The sequence below is a fragment of the Triturus cristatus genome, chromosome 6 (assembly GCF_964204655.1).
Source record: "Triturus cristatus chromosome 6, aTriCri1.1, whole genome shotgun sequence".
NCBI lineage: Eukaryota > Metazoa > Chordata > Amphibia > Caudata > Salamandridae > Triturus > Triturus cristatus.
In genome coordinates this window covers 1,406,478,326-1,406,493,315 of record NC_140589.1, presented here as the reverse complement: position 1 = coordinate 1,406,493,315, position 14,990 = coordinate 1,406,478,326, and positions in this window count along the sequence as shown.

The following is a 14,990-nucleotide window of genomic DNA, read 5'->3' as shown; positions in this document are numbered from 1 at the left end:
AATATAGTATCCTAATGTTCAAACGGAAGATACAATCCATCTATTTTGATTAATTCCTCTTCAGATCTTACTAACTTAGGCCAGTGACTAGAGACAACAAAAAAAGTTAGATTATGTACTACATAACTATTTTACACATCTATCTAATAGTATCTAATGGTTACATTTGCTATTTTTAATCAGTAGAAATGTTCTTGTTTTTTTTTAGTGACACGTATAGTGGCATTTCCAATAAACAATATTCCAAAGTGTCACATAGTAGACGACATTTGCAAGTGACCCGCTGGAATTTGCACAAGTGCCAGGATTAATGAAAAACATCCTTTGGAAAGACCAAGTGAATCCAACAACTAAAAGTGTGTATTGGCTATCGGCAGAGGCTATAGCTTAATCCTAAACTGTACACAATCCACTGCACAAAATACTCAGAAGCCCAAAGTACCTAAGATGCTGGTCACTAAACATAAAGTCATACACATTTTAAGATCACTTCTTGCCTATACCTAGGTTCAATTTAAATCAAAACAATTTAGGAACGTAGAAAATAATATTGCGGACCTAAAAAGCATACACAATATTCAATACATACACCATTAGATACAAAAATATGTATCTATATTTGAAAGTGTATAATGTGTATAATGTGTAAACATTATACACTTTCAAATATAGAGGCTATCATCCCCTCTAGTACACTTTTTTCAAACTACCATGGAAATGTGATTAATATATAAAATAAAAATAAACAATACATATTTTTGTATCTAATGGTGTATGTATTGAATATTGTGTATGCTTTTTAGGTCCGCAATATTATTTTCTACGTTCCTAAATTGTTTTGATTTCAATTGCTTGATGCACCCTGATTTAGGAATTTACGTCAGGGGTGCCCTTATTTTTTAAAACTATACCTAGGTTCAAGCAGCTGAAATTTGATGGGAGAACCTAAGGACACAACTCCTGAACTGTCCACCTTGTTCTGAATCAGCAAGAACAGGTTTTGCTGATGTTCATAAAGTCTACAGCCTAGATTTACTCAGTCTTTGTTTTGTCCTTGCATCACGTATGGTGACTCAAGAAAAACTCAAGGGGTTTGGTAAGATTTACACGGTCACACGGGGGTGATTTGCAGGGCCTTGTATGGCTTTATAAAGAAATATAATACAATGCAGTAACGTGTGCTGCATTAAATTAGATACCAAGCTGAGTCCATGGATGGAGCATGAGAGTTCCTGCGCACTCATCCATGAATTTGACACAATGCCAAATATACAAAGATTTGCAAACCTGGGATTGCATCAAATCGGTTCACCTCCCAGAAGATGGCGTAACAAGGAGAATTTTTTTTTTTTATCCTTGGTATTTACACTTTCTAAGGATGATACATTTTTCAGCACACATAGAGGAAAATGCCTCTTTGAATTGTGTTGTGCAAGAAGGTATCCCTTGCTTCACAAAAACAACCCTAACTGTAACGTAGGTACCCTTGTAGCTTTGCGCAAGGGTGTCTGCATTGGCTCTGGGCAGCATACAGTGTGCCACCGCTAGAAGACAGCAGAAGGATGCTTATCATAGTGCGTATGGCACATTTCTGCTCTTTCTGTTTTGCACAGTGAGGTGCAGCAACTTTTCTTACTGTCCTGCATTGTATAAAACATTGCTAAATAGGCTTCTACCTTTTTGCTTGGCCTATTGGTCTCTGGATGCAAGATTTTAGACACCATGTGCCCAGCACTTGCTGTTAACATGGTCTGCACATCTTTATCCACATAAGACCAAAACTGTCCTTCTGACAGTCTCTCTTGTCACCATGCTTAACAAGTGTCATGGAGCTACATCAGTGTGGCATATATAGTGTCAAAAATAATAACCACAAAGCTGAAATGTACTGATAGATTACTGTTAAAATGCTTTATGAATTTCACAGTATGTCACTGAATAAAACAAATAAACTCATTGAAACAGCTTTGGTTGATGTATGGTTAGGATCAAAACTGCTTACAAATGTCAGAGGATAATAATAAATGGAATTGAAAAAAAGGAGTCGAAGAGAAGCATGAACAGTTTTAACCTATTTTTTTCTGCAGTGATACAAAGTCAATAGATAAACAGTTGCTTCTGCTGTGGCCTTAGGTGGTTGCTTGTCACAAACAGGGAGCAGGCAAGAGTTTAGTCCAAATAAACATTTACATTATTCGTTATGTTGCATCGCGCAATAAATCTCGCTCGCTGAGAGATTATTTGAAGCTAACACAGGCATTATCCAGTGGGGATGCAAGAGATAAACATAAGCACGTCACTATGATTTATCAAACATTTGTTAACAAGGCTTAGATCATGTTTTTGAGAGATAAGAATGGATATTGTTCTCCAAGAAATGATTACATAAAGGCAACATGATAAGGGGTGTTCCATTCTCATTTATATGATTGAATTAGACGAGGATTGTTTTGCGAAGGTGGATAAAAATGTAATACAATTGTAGACTTTCAAGAGCCATTGGAAAATTAAACTACTTGTGTGAATATACATAGAATGGGAGATATATATATATAAATATATACGGTATGGTTTCCGAGCAGCTTTGAAAATGAGTTGCTTTGGAGCATGATTGTATGCTGACATTGACTATACTTAAATAAATATTATTGAACAAAACGAAATGCACTACCCACTGGAGGGTTTGAAAACACTACTGCTGAATGAACCACATGTACCAGCATGCCGTGAAATAATAACTGCGCCCACTAGAGGGACGGAAACCACAAAAGGAGGCAATCGATGTGGGGACTTTAACAGCACTAAACAGTGCGTGGCTCACCTTTAAGAAAGGTCACCTTGGACCGAAACGCGTCAGGACTGCCACAATCATCGTTAAATAAAAGTGTTTGTCAGCCAATCGTGAGAGTGCGACTCCGTTTCTCTACGTGTTGAAGAGTTGGGTGTGATATATATATATATATATATTATCTACTGGCGGTCGCCAGTAGATAGTTATAGTTAGGACCCTGTTTCCATAGGAAATCCGCAACATTCTATTTGGAATAACTTTGGCGCCGGTCGATGAATCCTCGCGAAATTTTCAAAATAGGTGGGGCGCTACGCTCCGCTCCTACCCTGAAAGTCTCGGGGGGATTCGTCAAGCGGGGGCTGAGAAAAAAGGGGGGTCCCAAAACGCGTTTTTCCCATGCATTTTTCCATAGGACTTTTAGACACAGCTACAGCCCGAACGGCTGAACAGAGTTACTTGAAATTTGGCAGAGAGGTAGTCCTCAGGTCAAGGAAGTGCCTTTTGTAGGTCTGGTGTAAATCTGTTCAGTAGTTCCTGAGAAAATAGCATTTAAATCAATATATATATGTGGGCGGAGCCTAACCACACATCTCATCCTGAGATCTGATTGGCTGTAAGCACTTCATCCAAGAAGTGTTGGCAGCCATCTTGGGACCAATATACATGATAGCACCTCATTAAAAAGCATTGCAGTTAATAGAAGGTTTTAAGACTTTAGTTACATTATAAATCATTTGTTGATGGTACCATACTCATTTTAGGAATTGTGGTATGTTCTAAGGTGATTTCACCATGTGAAAAAGCCTTCTGCTGGGATATCATGATTGAGAGAAAAATATTTTCTCATGCTTTTACCACAGAGGTTTGGAAGGTGATCTATAAGCTAAACTGAGAGCTTATTTTCTGTAAATTCACATTATCTTTCTCAGTCATGTGAGAATGAAGTCTGACATTCTCAGTAAAACATGTACATCCAACAAGGGCAGAGACTGTCAGTTGATTCCTTTGTGTTCTACTGCAGCTTTCCAGAGTGTTCCAAAGAACTACTAGAGCGCTAACCGTCCTACTGATGATAAATGTATGGCACACCTGAAGCCATCTTGCTTGGATTAAAGTGGTAACTCTTAAAACATTTAATTTAAAAAGGAACAAAATGAGGGGGTTCATTTTTCCATAAAAAGTATGATTAGTGCTGCAGAAAGAAAAATTAGGGCACATTTTGAGTGACTTCTCAAATCCTCTTCTATTTCATTAAAAAATTCTGACATGCAGACTGAAACATGCACTTTCAATACCAGCAGCAGTTTTCCCTGGTGAGCAGTAGCTTTACTACAGTGATCTAATGAGCAAAAAGAGTGCTAACATTCTGATTTTATGGCAAATGTGTGACACATTTGAATGCCTTCTTGATGGAATCAAAGTAAAAAACTGAAAGTATTTCCTACTGAGGAGACTGCAGTAAATGAGGAAATTAGGAAACTTCATAACAAATAAGTCTCCCAAGATGGCCACCAGAGACAAAAGAGCCCAAATGTAGCCCAAATATCACCCAGATGTAGCCCAAGTATAGCCCAATGACAGAATGTCCAAGAAAGTTCTTAAAAACAACTAGAGCACTTACTGTCTTCATTATGACAAAAGTATGGCACACCTGAAACCATCTTGATTGGAATAAACTGGTAACACTTAAAACATTTAATTTAAAAAGGAACACAATGAGGGGGTTCATTTTGCCATAGAAATTATGATTAATGCTGAAGAAAGAAAATGAGGGCACATTTTGAGTGACTTCTCAAATCCTCTTCTATTTCATTAAAAAATTCTGACATGCAGACTGAAACATGCACTTTTAATACCAGAAGCAGACTTCCATGGTGAACAGTAGTTTTACTACAGTGATCTAATGAGCAACTAGAGTGCTAACATTCAGAATTTATGGCAAATGTGTGACATATCTGAATACCTTCATGATGGAATCAAAGTAAAAAACTGAAAGCATTTCCGACTGAGGAGACTGCAGTACATGAGGAAATTAGGAAACTTCATAACAAATAAATCTCCCAAGATGGCCACCGGAGACAAAAGAGCCCAAATGTAGCCCAAAATCACCCAGATATAGCCCAAATATAGCCCAATGACAGAAGTGTGCAAAACACTTATTATTTTGTGTTTTTGCAGTGTTATATAGTGCAGACTTGTCAGGTATTGGAGTGCTTTACATGAGCATTGGTTACATCACACAAGAACAAATTCATTTTGGTTGTAGACATGGGGAGACTAAGTGATTTGACCAGAATCACAGAATGTCGAGCTGAAGCAGAAACTTCAACCTGGTTCCCCAGTTGCAAAGTCTGCAGTTCTGGAAGTAACACCACATCCTCTCCCCTAAGTGCAACATTTAATCAAGTTGTCAACTAGATAAAAAAACATAAAGATAACAAATAATTTAAAAGTGCTTTGTCGCTATTTGAAAACTCAGAAAATATGTCCTTATTTTAGTCTTTTAGAGCACTAACCATAATTTTGATGCCAATAAGACCCTCTCATATATGTAATTTCTAAAGGAATGCTCTAGGTATTACAGTTTTGATTACATCAAGATGATGTCAGGCGTTCCACACTTTTGTAATAAATATAGAATGTTAGCAATCTAGTTGTTCATTAGGATACTGTTGAGAGGCAGAGGCCAGGGGCACGGACTCTGAAAATTGAAGCCAGGTAGGAGGGTGCAAAGGCAACAATTTAACCACACTGAGCAGGCAGGAAGGGCCGTGGAAGCACAACAGACTATGGAGGGCAGTGGAAAGGGGGGCAGGGGCAACAAACCAACAATACAGGACTTGCAAGAGAGGCTGTTGGAGGGAAGATCTATTACGGGTCAAGGAAGCTAGGGGCGGTCCCCAGAGCCCCGGGAGCCACCACAAAACTGAGCAGGAGAGTGAGTCAGGGACAAAAGGGGCACCTTAATTTGAGCCGGGGTGCCTAGGAACGCTTGCTCCAAAAATGAAGAAAACAGACATATGAGACATGGAATTGGAGGCAGAATACAATGGCAGTTTAAGGAGAAGATGCAACTTCAAAGAAACCGCAGAATAGAGACATAAAGTACAAAATACAGAATCCAGATAATCATACAGCTGTCATGATATTCTCTGTATCTCAATTAATGGACTGACAGAAAGAGAGAGAAAACACATCTATAAATGCATCATGAGAAACAAGTTACACCAAGGAAAATGTTACCTAGGAACACTCACATTTACTCTTAGAGCAAGCATTCCTGCAATTACAATACAACATCTTTTAAATGCAAAAGTAAAGAGAACAATGGTTAAACATAACATGACATTTCATATAGGTAAAATAGAATAAGATACTTCAAGCAAAGCAGAGCAAGACATTTTAAGCAAAGGAAGACAAGAGCTCCCAGTTCTTGGGGAAAACCTGCACAGCCTGTTAACCTACATACAGACGGCGAGGTTGTCCGTTGATATCTGTGGGTGATCCCTTTTTATATCATTTTGTGGGCTCCTTTGCACGCTACATCTACCTACGTATGCTACCCAAAAGCTTCGTCTGCAGATTTTACCAGACATTTCGTCATTTACCCACTTAATGCTGACAATGGACTGGGTGAAAAGGTCAGTCTCTCAGGCCAATCGCTTATCGTAAGTTCCATAGAGCAAGCAGAAAATAATGGGTATTGTACAGGAATTCAATATATTCATGTATAAAATCTCCTCAGTTCTCCTAACTTGATGCTCTGCGGTTGCCACTTCCTTAAAAGCGGGAAACCTGCCCAGGAAGCAAGTACCAGTCCAGGATGCAGCCTACTGTATGTCGACAGCTTCAGGGGGATGTTGAACTTTGATACCGAGCACGGAGCACTCGGGTAGGGTGGGGGCTACTAGTTTGGAGCAGAAGGCCTCGCAGACCTGCCTTCAGACTGCTATACACTAAAATTGCAGAGCTATGGTCAATTTAACAAAGAGGCCTACATATTGAACAGAAGGGCCTACACAGGGGTTTTATGCTGGCTGAGTGGTAAGGATGTCTCAGGATAATTATATAGCAACACAGGACCCGCTGGTCAATTTAATACGGCCTACAAATGCGGCTGGCAGGGCAAGGACAAGGGTCTCATACTTCAGGTGTGGACAGAACGGGCCAGGGGCCCCCTGTGATACAAAATCTACCCTCCTTCAAGGCTGTGGCAATGTAATAGACCATTGTGGGCAGAAGGAAGAGGCAATGGTAGTACAACCATACATGCCAACAGACCCGATTCAGCCAGGAAACGTCCAATGTTTTTAAGCTCAAATGGGCTTTATTTGATCTGTCTCCTGTCTACAATATCCTCTTTTTCAATGTAACTCAAAGGGGAAAATCAATACCCCAGTTTTTTTTCAAAATCTCCCTCTTACCAAGTTCAAAATGTTCGCAAGTATGGTACATTGGATCATGGAAGGAAATGGGATAGGGACATGGACTTGGATAACAGAGGACAGGAGAGACATGGAGAGGTGCACCAAACTGACCCTGCAGGGCAGGCATCAGGATTTGCAGCAGCACAATACACCACACAGGGCATGCAGGACGGGAGTGCAGCACAACAATCCATAGAAAGCAAGAGGGAGGGGACAGGACCATGCACATGGACAACAGAGAACAGAGGGGCAAGAGGCAATGGTAGCTAGCTGACCATAATGGACAGACAGGAGAGAAGGCTGCAGCATAACAGACCATAAAGGGCAGGAGGGACGGATCAGGGGCATTACAATGGAACAGACAAGCCAGGAGGGAGGGAGTAGGGGTCTGCACATGTAAACAGAGGGCTGGGGGCAAGGGGGCAGGGCAGGAGCAGCAAGATAGCCATGGAGGTCAGGCAGGATGGGCACTAGAAGCAAGACACAACATGAAGAGCAACAGTGAGACTGTGATGGCATACACACAGACCATGGAGGGAAGGTGGGAGGGGGTCAGGGGCAGCTAACTGACCACACAGGGAAGGTGGGAGGGGCCATGGCAGCACAGAAGACCATGCATGGCAAGTGGGAGGGTTAGTGGCAGCACAATGGCTATGATGGGCAAGGAGGAGGGTGCAGGGGCATGCACAAAGGACGATGGAGGATAGAAGGGAGGGTTAGGACCTGTGCACAGACAAGAAAGTTCAGGGGAAGGGGCCTCACAACAGACCACACGGGGCAAGCAGGAGGAGCAGTTGCAGCACAACAGACCAGGGAGGGCAGAAGGGTGTGGCAGTACAATGGACCATGTAGGACAGGAGGAAGAGGATAGAGGCATGGCATGTGGACAGGCAGGGTGGAGGTGGCAGGGACAGGTTACAGTCATCTGACAATGCTAGGCAGGTGGGAGGGGAGTGGCAGCTCAACAGAACACTCAGAGTAGATAGGAGTGGCAGGTCCATGGGACATGGTGGGCAAAAAGGATGGAGCAGGGGCATGCACAAAGACATCGGAGGGCAGGGGGAAGGAGAATAGGGGCAGCAAGCTAAGCACAGAGTTTAAGCAGGAGGTCAATGATGGGGCATAGAATTGGGCAATGGAGGGCAGGAGGAGTGGACTGGTACATCATACTAAATTGAGGGCAGTGGCAGCACATCAGACCATGCATGGCAGGAGGGAGGAGGCTAGTCCATGGATTCACACAACAGAGGATAGGGAGGAGGGGGATGGGGCAGCAAGCTAACTGTTCAGAGAAGGCGGGTATTAGAAACGTTACTGTTTTTAAAACATTTTGTCTGTGCAAACTACTTAAAATATGAACAAGTATGCAGCATAATCTCACTTTTATTCAGGAAGAAGAAGACGTTAGTGACTGTGACTCCGGGCTCACTTGGCAAAAACACCCCCTGACCCTCCACCCCCTATCGCAAAATGTAATGCCCGTGAAAAGGGTAGGTGAACACAGTGTTATATAGAACATAGTCCTGAGAGCACGATTGAAAATGAAAACTAGATATAGTGTATGGTATAAACTATGCACCAAAAAGTGTGATATAAGATGAACCAGGCGTGAAATATAATATGCAATACATTGTGCGCAATGACAGATTCATTGAAGAGCGCGAGATAGCACAGGCACTAGCGCGTGCTATGCGATATGCGCCTTGGAGTGTAATATGCACAGGGCAGTGTTGTGTAACCTAACTAGTCTCTAAAGTTGTAATATAAAATATGTGCTGGGGAGTGTAACGTTGCACATGCACTGTGACAAAGATATGGATCCCAAATTGTAATATGTATGGCATAGCACTGTGCGTTATAACATAGGCATCGAGGAAGGCACGTTTGATGGGGCAATATAACCCGTGCGAAGACAAGTGTGGCATGACATATTCACGGGGTGGTGTTACAGTGCACATGGGCAAGAGAGTGTCATAGCATATGCACTAGCTAGTGGAATACAACACAGAGGTGTGTGGTACTCGGCAGGCAATGGTGGGTGTAACACAGCATTGGGCTCTGTCAGGAGCGCGCTGTGACTCGCAAGTGATGTTCGTCCCCTTTCCAGAGAGTAAAATAAAAAGTATTACACATCCGGCAGTGGATGTGTGTTTTATTAACCGTGAGGGGGGTTTCTTGCATAGTTTTGGTCGAATTTTTGTCGAATCCCCTTTGAATGGCTTGGTGTGCATGTGTATTAAATGTGCCCGTCAATAGCTACCCATGTTTGTATAAATAAACGACAAGGGTGTCTACCGGGATTAGGCACGGTAGAGCATCAGACATGTCAGAGCTTCACTAGTGGTGTAAATACATTCCACGTGCATTAATTGCATGCATAGTCGCCTTTTAATGAATATCATGCAAATCGTCATGGTGATAGGTACGTACGGTTTGTCCAGCATGTCCTAGGTGTGTCTATAAATATATATTTTTTAAAAATAATAAAAAACAGTGGCCGGCCCTGGGGATTGGGGTCAAAAAAATATAATTAGGAGACAGGCCCTGGGGGATGGGGTCATCAGGGCCAATAAATTAGAATAAGAAGGGGAACCACACAGCCCCCCTTCTTAAAAAAATAAAATAAATAAAAGACTGGCATCGTGCCGGAGGCCATGCCCCCTCCGTGCAGCACTCTGCAAACGCGCACCCAACAGGCATCTCCAGTATGCGCCAGGGAGCTGCGCTGCAGACAGGTGTTCTGAGGCCAAGCCCCTTTTTACACCTCTCTGCAACGCAGCTCTGTGGCGCTTACTGGAGGTACCTAGTGGTCTAGTGTGACCCTAGGGACCCTTAGGATTCAAGGGGACTTAATCTCTCAACTTAGAACAGCCACAGGGCGCGTTTAAACAGTGGTGAAGGGAGGGGACGGGGCCTGAGGTGACGTGTGCAAACACGCACCATGGCACGTTTTAAATTGGGGATATAATTTCCCTTCAATACTGAGGGCCCCTGGGGGCTAACTAGCCCACCAAGTGCTTCCAGTAAGCGCCACTGAGCTGCATTGCAGAGAGGTGGTCCAGGCTGTGCCACTTTTTACACCTCTCTGCAACGCAGCTCTGTGGCACTTACTGGAGGTACCTAGTGGGCTAGTTGGACCCTAGGGACCCTCAGGATTCAAATGAACTTAATCTCCCAACTAAAAACGGACACAGGGCGTGTTTACACAATGGTGAAAGGAGGGGACAGGGCCTGAGTTAACGTGTGCAAAAACGCCCCGTGGCCTGTTTTAAGAGGTAGTTTTAATCCCCATGCCCTATTATATACTAGGGGCTTATAGAGGAGGTAAGGCTAATCACAGGGGGACCCCAACGCATAATGTTCCCTAGTGTATGTAGGTGTTTTCGCTGTATTCTAAGTGTCTTTTAACATAGCACTGGCTCTAGGACTGGTTAGTCAGACTCAGTTACCACCAGTATCCGTCTGAAAAAGTTGAGGGTACAGGATGATTTTGCAACAAGGCTTCTTTCTGCTCTTCTTTTTGTTCTTTCTGCACGTTATCCTTCTTCCTGCACTTATCTTCGTATTTGAGGACTTCTGTTGCTTCTTTCTGCACTTCTTTTGTTTCTTTCTGTGCATTTTTTCTTCTTTCTTCACATGTCCTATCTCTGTAGGCATAGTTAGAAATTAGATTTTAAAACACCTTTGAAATTAACAGAAAAAACCATAGGTTTCAGGCACGTTATAGTTAGGAATTAGCATTTAAAAAACCTCAGAAATTCACTGAAAAAACCATAGGTTTCAGGGGTGTTATAGTTAGCTGGACTTTTCACTTGTACAAAACCATTGAAATTCCCCCGTTATAGTTAGTTCAGCTAACTATAACTCGCGCGCCCGCAATGCACTGCTGATGACGTCACATATTACATCACTCATGACATGGTCAGTGACATCACTCATGACATCACTGATGACATCTCAAATGACATCACTGATGACATCACTGATGACATCATCCTTGTGATAGAGTGCCAGACCTCCTCTCACCCTAATATAACCTTTGATACACACATTCAAAAATAGAGACTACAATTTTCAAAACAATGGACATACCAATACCAGTTACAACAACCTCTTCAGTAATTCTAAGATCCACATACACATCCACTCATCCACCAACAGTCCTATACAGTCACTCATACATGTACTCACTCATCATATGTACTCATACACCTATACATCCTGTTACACAATGCCACTCATTCATAGAGTTACTCACACACATAGTCACTCATGCTAATAAAGAATCAAACATACATTTACTTGCATATACAGTTATACACACACCACCACACTTACTTCTACGGAAACTTACACATACTTAGTCTTTTAAACAATCACTTATAGAAACACATACTTATTCATACAGGAACTCTTTCAATCTCTCACTCTCACATATACTCACATATATACACCAATAGTCACATATACTAGTTTAAAACATATGTAGTTACTCATAAAGACACTATTGAGACAGTCATTCACTCACTAACACACCCATACACACACTCATCCACCCATACAGTCCTGCACACATACTGTGTTCAACACATACAAACAGTGAGTCACTCATTCATGCACCTATGCACTACGTAATACCCCCCACCGAACCATGCAGACACTCAGACTGATACTCAAAAAACCAACTAATAACCTATATAGACACCCATGTAGCTACTCACCAACCCATGCAGCCACTTATACACAAAGTGAGAGACTGATACAGATATTTACATATTTAAACATTACTCACTAAGCCATGTATTCACTATGATACACTTAATCAGTCAGTTACACAATCAATTTTTCAAAAACAAATCATCCATTTAGACACTTATATACCCATTTATTCTTCCATCGACCTTGAGATATACATATATAAAACATATTTAATTTTCAGAATAACACACATTCACTGGATGATGTCATCAGTGATGTCATTTGAGATGTCATCAGTGATGTCATGAGTGATGTCACTGACCATGTCATGAGTGATGTAATATGTGACGTCATCAGCAGTGCATTGCGGGCGCGCGAGTTATAGTTAGCTGAACTAACTATAACGGGGGAATTTCAATGGTTTTGTACAAGTGAAAAGTCCAGCTAACTATAACACCCCTGAAACCTATGGTTTTTTCAGTGAATATATATATATATATATATATTTATAGAGAGAGAGAGAGATACAGATATAGATATATATCTGTAGTTAGATAGATAGATAGATAGATAGATAGATAGATAGATAGATAGATAGATAGATAGATAGATAGATAGATAGATAGATAGATAGATAGATAGATAGATAGATAGATAGATAGATAGATAGATAGATAGATAGACAGATAGATAGATAGATGTAGAGATATAGGGCCATATGTAATTAATTTCTATTTACCGATTCCTAAATACCGAATTTTACCGATTCGGTATTTAAGAATCGGTAAATAGAATGTAGGTAAACAATCTGTAAATTTTTACCGATTCGGTAATATTCGTTATTACCGATTCGGTATTTACCGAATCGGTAAGAAGGAATACCTTCCCATTCATTCCTATGGGCCTGGAGGCCCTTAGGAATGAATGGGAAGCCATTCACTATTACCGATTCGGTAAATACCGAATCTGTAATAGGGTGAGCATATTCGAGGGTGGCAGGGTGTCACATTTACACCCTGTTGCACCCCTGAATCATGAATGCATGTGTTCAGATTGTGGCGCACATACATGCCCTAAGGGCATGTATGTCTGCCACATGGCACTTTTAAAAAAGCACAAAATTGCTTCTGAAAAGGTATTCGGTATTTACCACCAACTTGTAGTTGGTGGTAAATAACGAATCTTAAACCAAAAATGCACTCACTTGAGTGCTCCCTACATAGCATTTAAGGATTCGGTAATTTACCGATTCCTTAAATTAAGAAATCGGTATTTTACCAATTCCTTAAAATAACGAATCGGTAAATTACCGAATCCTTAAATCCAGCCTCCTACATTGCAAAGGGCTAAATACCGGTCAGTACGGGAAATTTACCAATTTTCGGCCGTTACCGACCGGAATTAGCCCACCTACATATGGCCCCTGATCACTTAAAAACGAAGGTTACAGGGTTGTTTTAGTTAGGGAAAAGAATTTTAAAAACTTTACAAATTCTCTGAAAAAAACAAAGGTGACAGGAACGTTATAGTTACATACACATTTCACTGGTACATAACCAGAGAAATTCAGCAGTTATAGTTACCTAAGCTAGCTATAACTTATGCCACCTCAATGCACTGCTTATGACCTCAAATATTACATCACTCATGACATGGTCAGCGACATCACTCATGACATCTCAAATTACATTACTGATGACATCACTGATGACATCATCCAGTGAGTGTAAGTTTTTTCTAAGAGTTTATGATTGTTAAACATATATAATAAGCTACTACAAATTTTAAATTAGTTTACTAGGTGTACAACTAATGAGTGATACTATTTCTAACATAGTTTGTATGAGTGGCTGTCTGACTGTGTGTATCCATGTGTCAGTGGGTGTCTAAGTGGCTGAATAGGTGTGTGAGGGGCTGTGTGAATTACTGTATATGTGTGTATAAGTGGGTATGTAAGGCTGTGTGGGTAAGTGATTGGCTGTGTTGGTGAGTGAGTGGGCGTGTCAGTGACAATATGGGTGAGTGAGTAGCTGTATGGGTAGGTGAGTGGGTGTGTGAGAGACTGTTTGGGTGAGTGAGTAGGTGGCTGTATACTTCAGTTACTGGGTACGTAAGTGGCTATATGGGTGAGTGGGTGGCTGTTTGAGTGGGTGTTTGGTTAACTAAGTTGGTTGTGAGGGGCTGTATTGGAGAGTGTTTCTCTGAGTGGATGGCTGTATGGGTGAGTTAGCAGATGTGGGAGTGCTTGTATGGATGGGTATATAAGTGGTTGTGTGTGTATGTGAGTGAGTGTGCCTGTAAGGGTGAGTGAGTGGCTCTGTTGAGAAGCTGTATGGGTGAGTGAGTGGGTGTGTGAGTGGCTGTATAGGTGAATATGTAGGTGTGTGAGTAGTTGTGAAGGTGAGTATGTAGCTGTGTGAGTGGATGTAAGGGTGAGTGACTGGTTGTATGAGGGGCTGTATGGGGGAATGAGTGGTTGTGTGAGCAGCTGTTTGAGTGAGTAGTGGGTATTGTGAGTGTCTGTATAGGTGAGTAGGTGGGTGTGTGAGTGGTTCTATGGTTTAGTGACTGGTAGTTTGAGTGCTTGTATGGGTCTGTGAATAGTTATGTGAGTGGTTGTGTCAGTGTGTGTGGTTATATGAGAGGTTGTATATGGGTGTGAATGGATGTGTGAGTGGTTGTATGGATGATCAATAATATCATCAGTGATGTCATTTATGATTTCATTAGTGATGTCATCAGTGATGCCACTGACCATGTCATGAGTGATTTAATATGTGAGATCATAAACATGGATGTAAATTATAGTTAGCTCAGGTAACTATAAGTTCAGAATTTCTTTGCTTGTGTATGAGTGAAATGTGAGCCTAACTATAACGTCCCTGTAACCTTTGTTTTTTCAGTGAATTTTGATGTTTTAAAAAACAAAAATATTTCCTAACTGGAACCTGTAACTTTTGAGAGTGGGTGTGTGAGTGGCTGTATAGGTAGGTGAGTGGGTGTTTGGGTCTCTGAGTTGGTGAGTGAGTGGGTGTGTGAGTGTCTGAGATGGTCACTGAGTGGTTTTGTGAGTC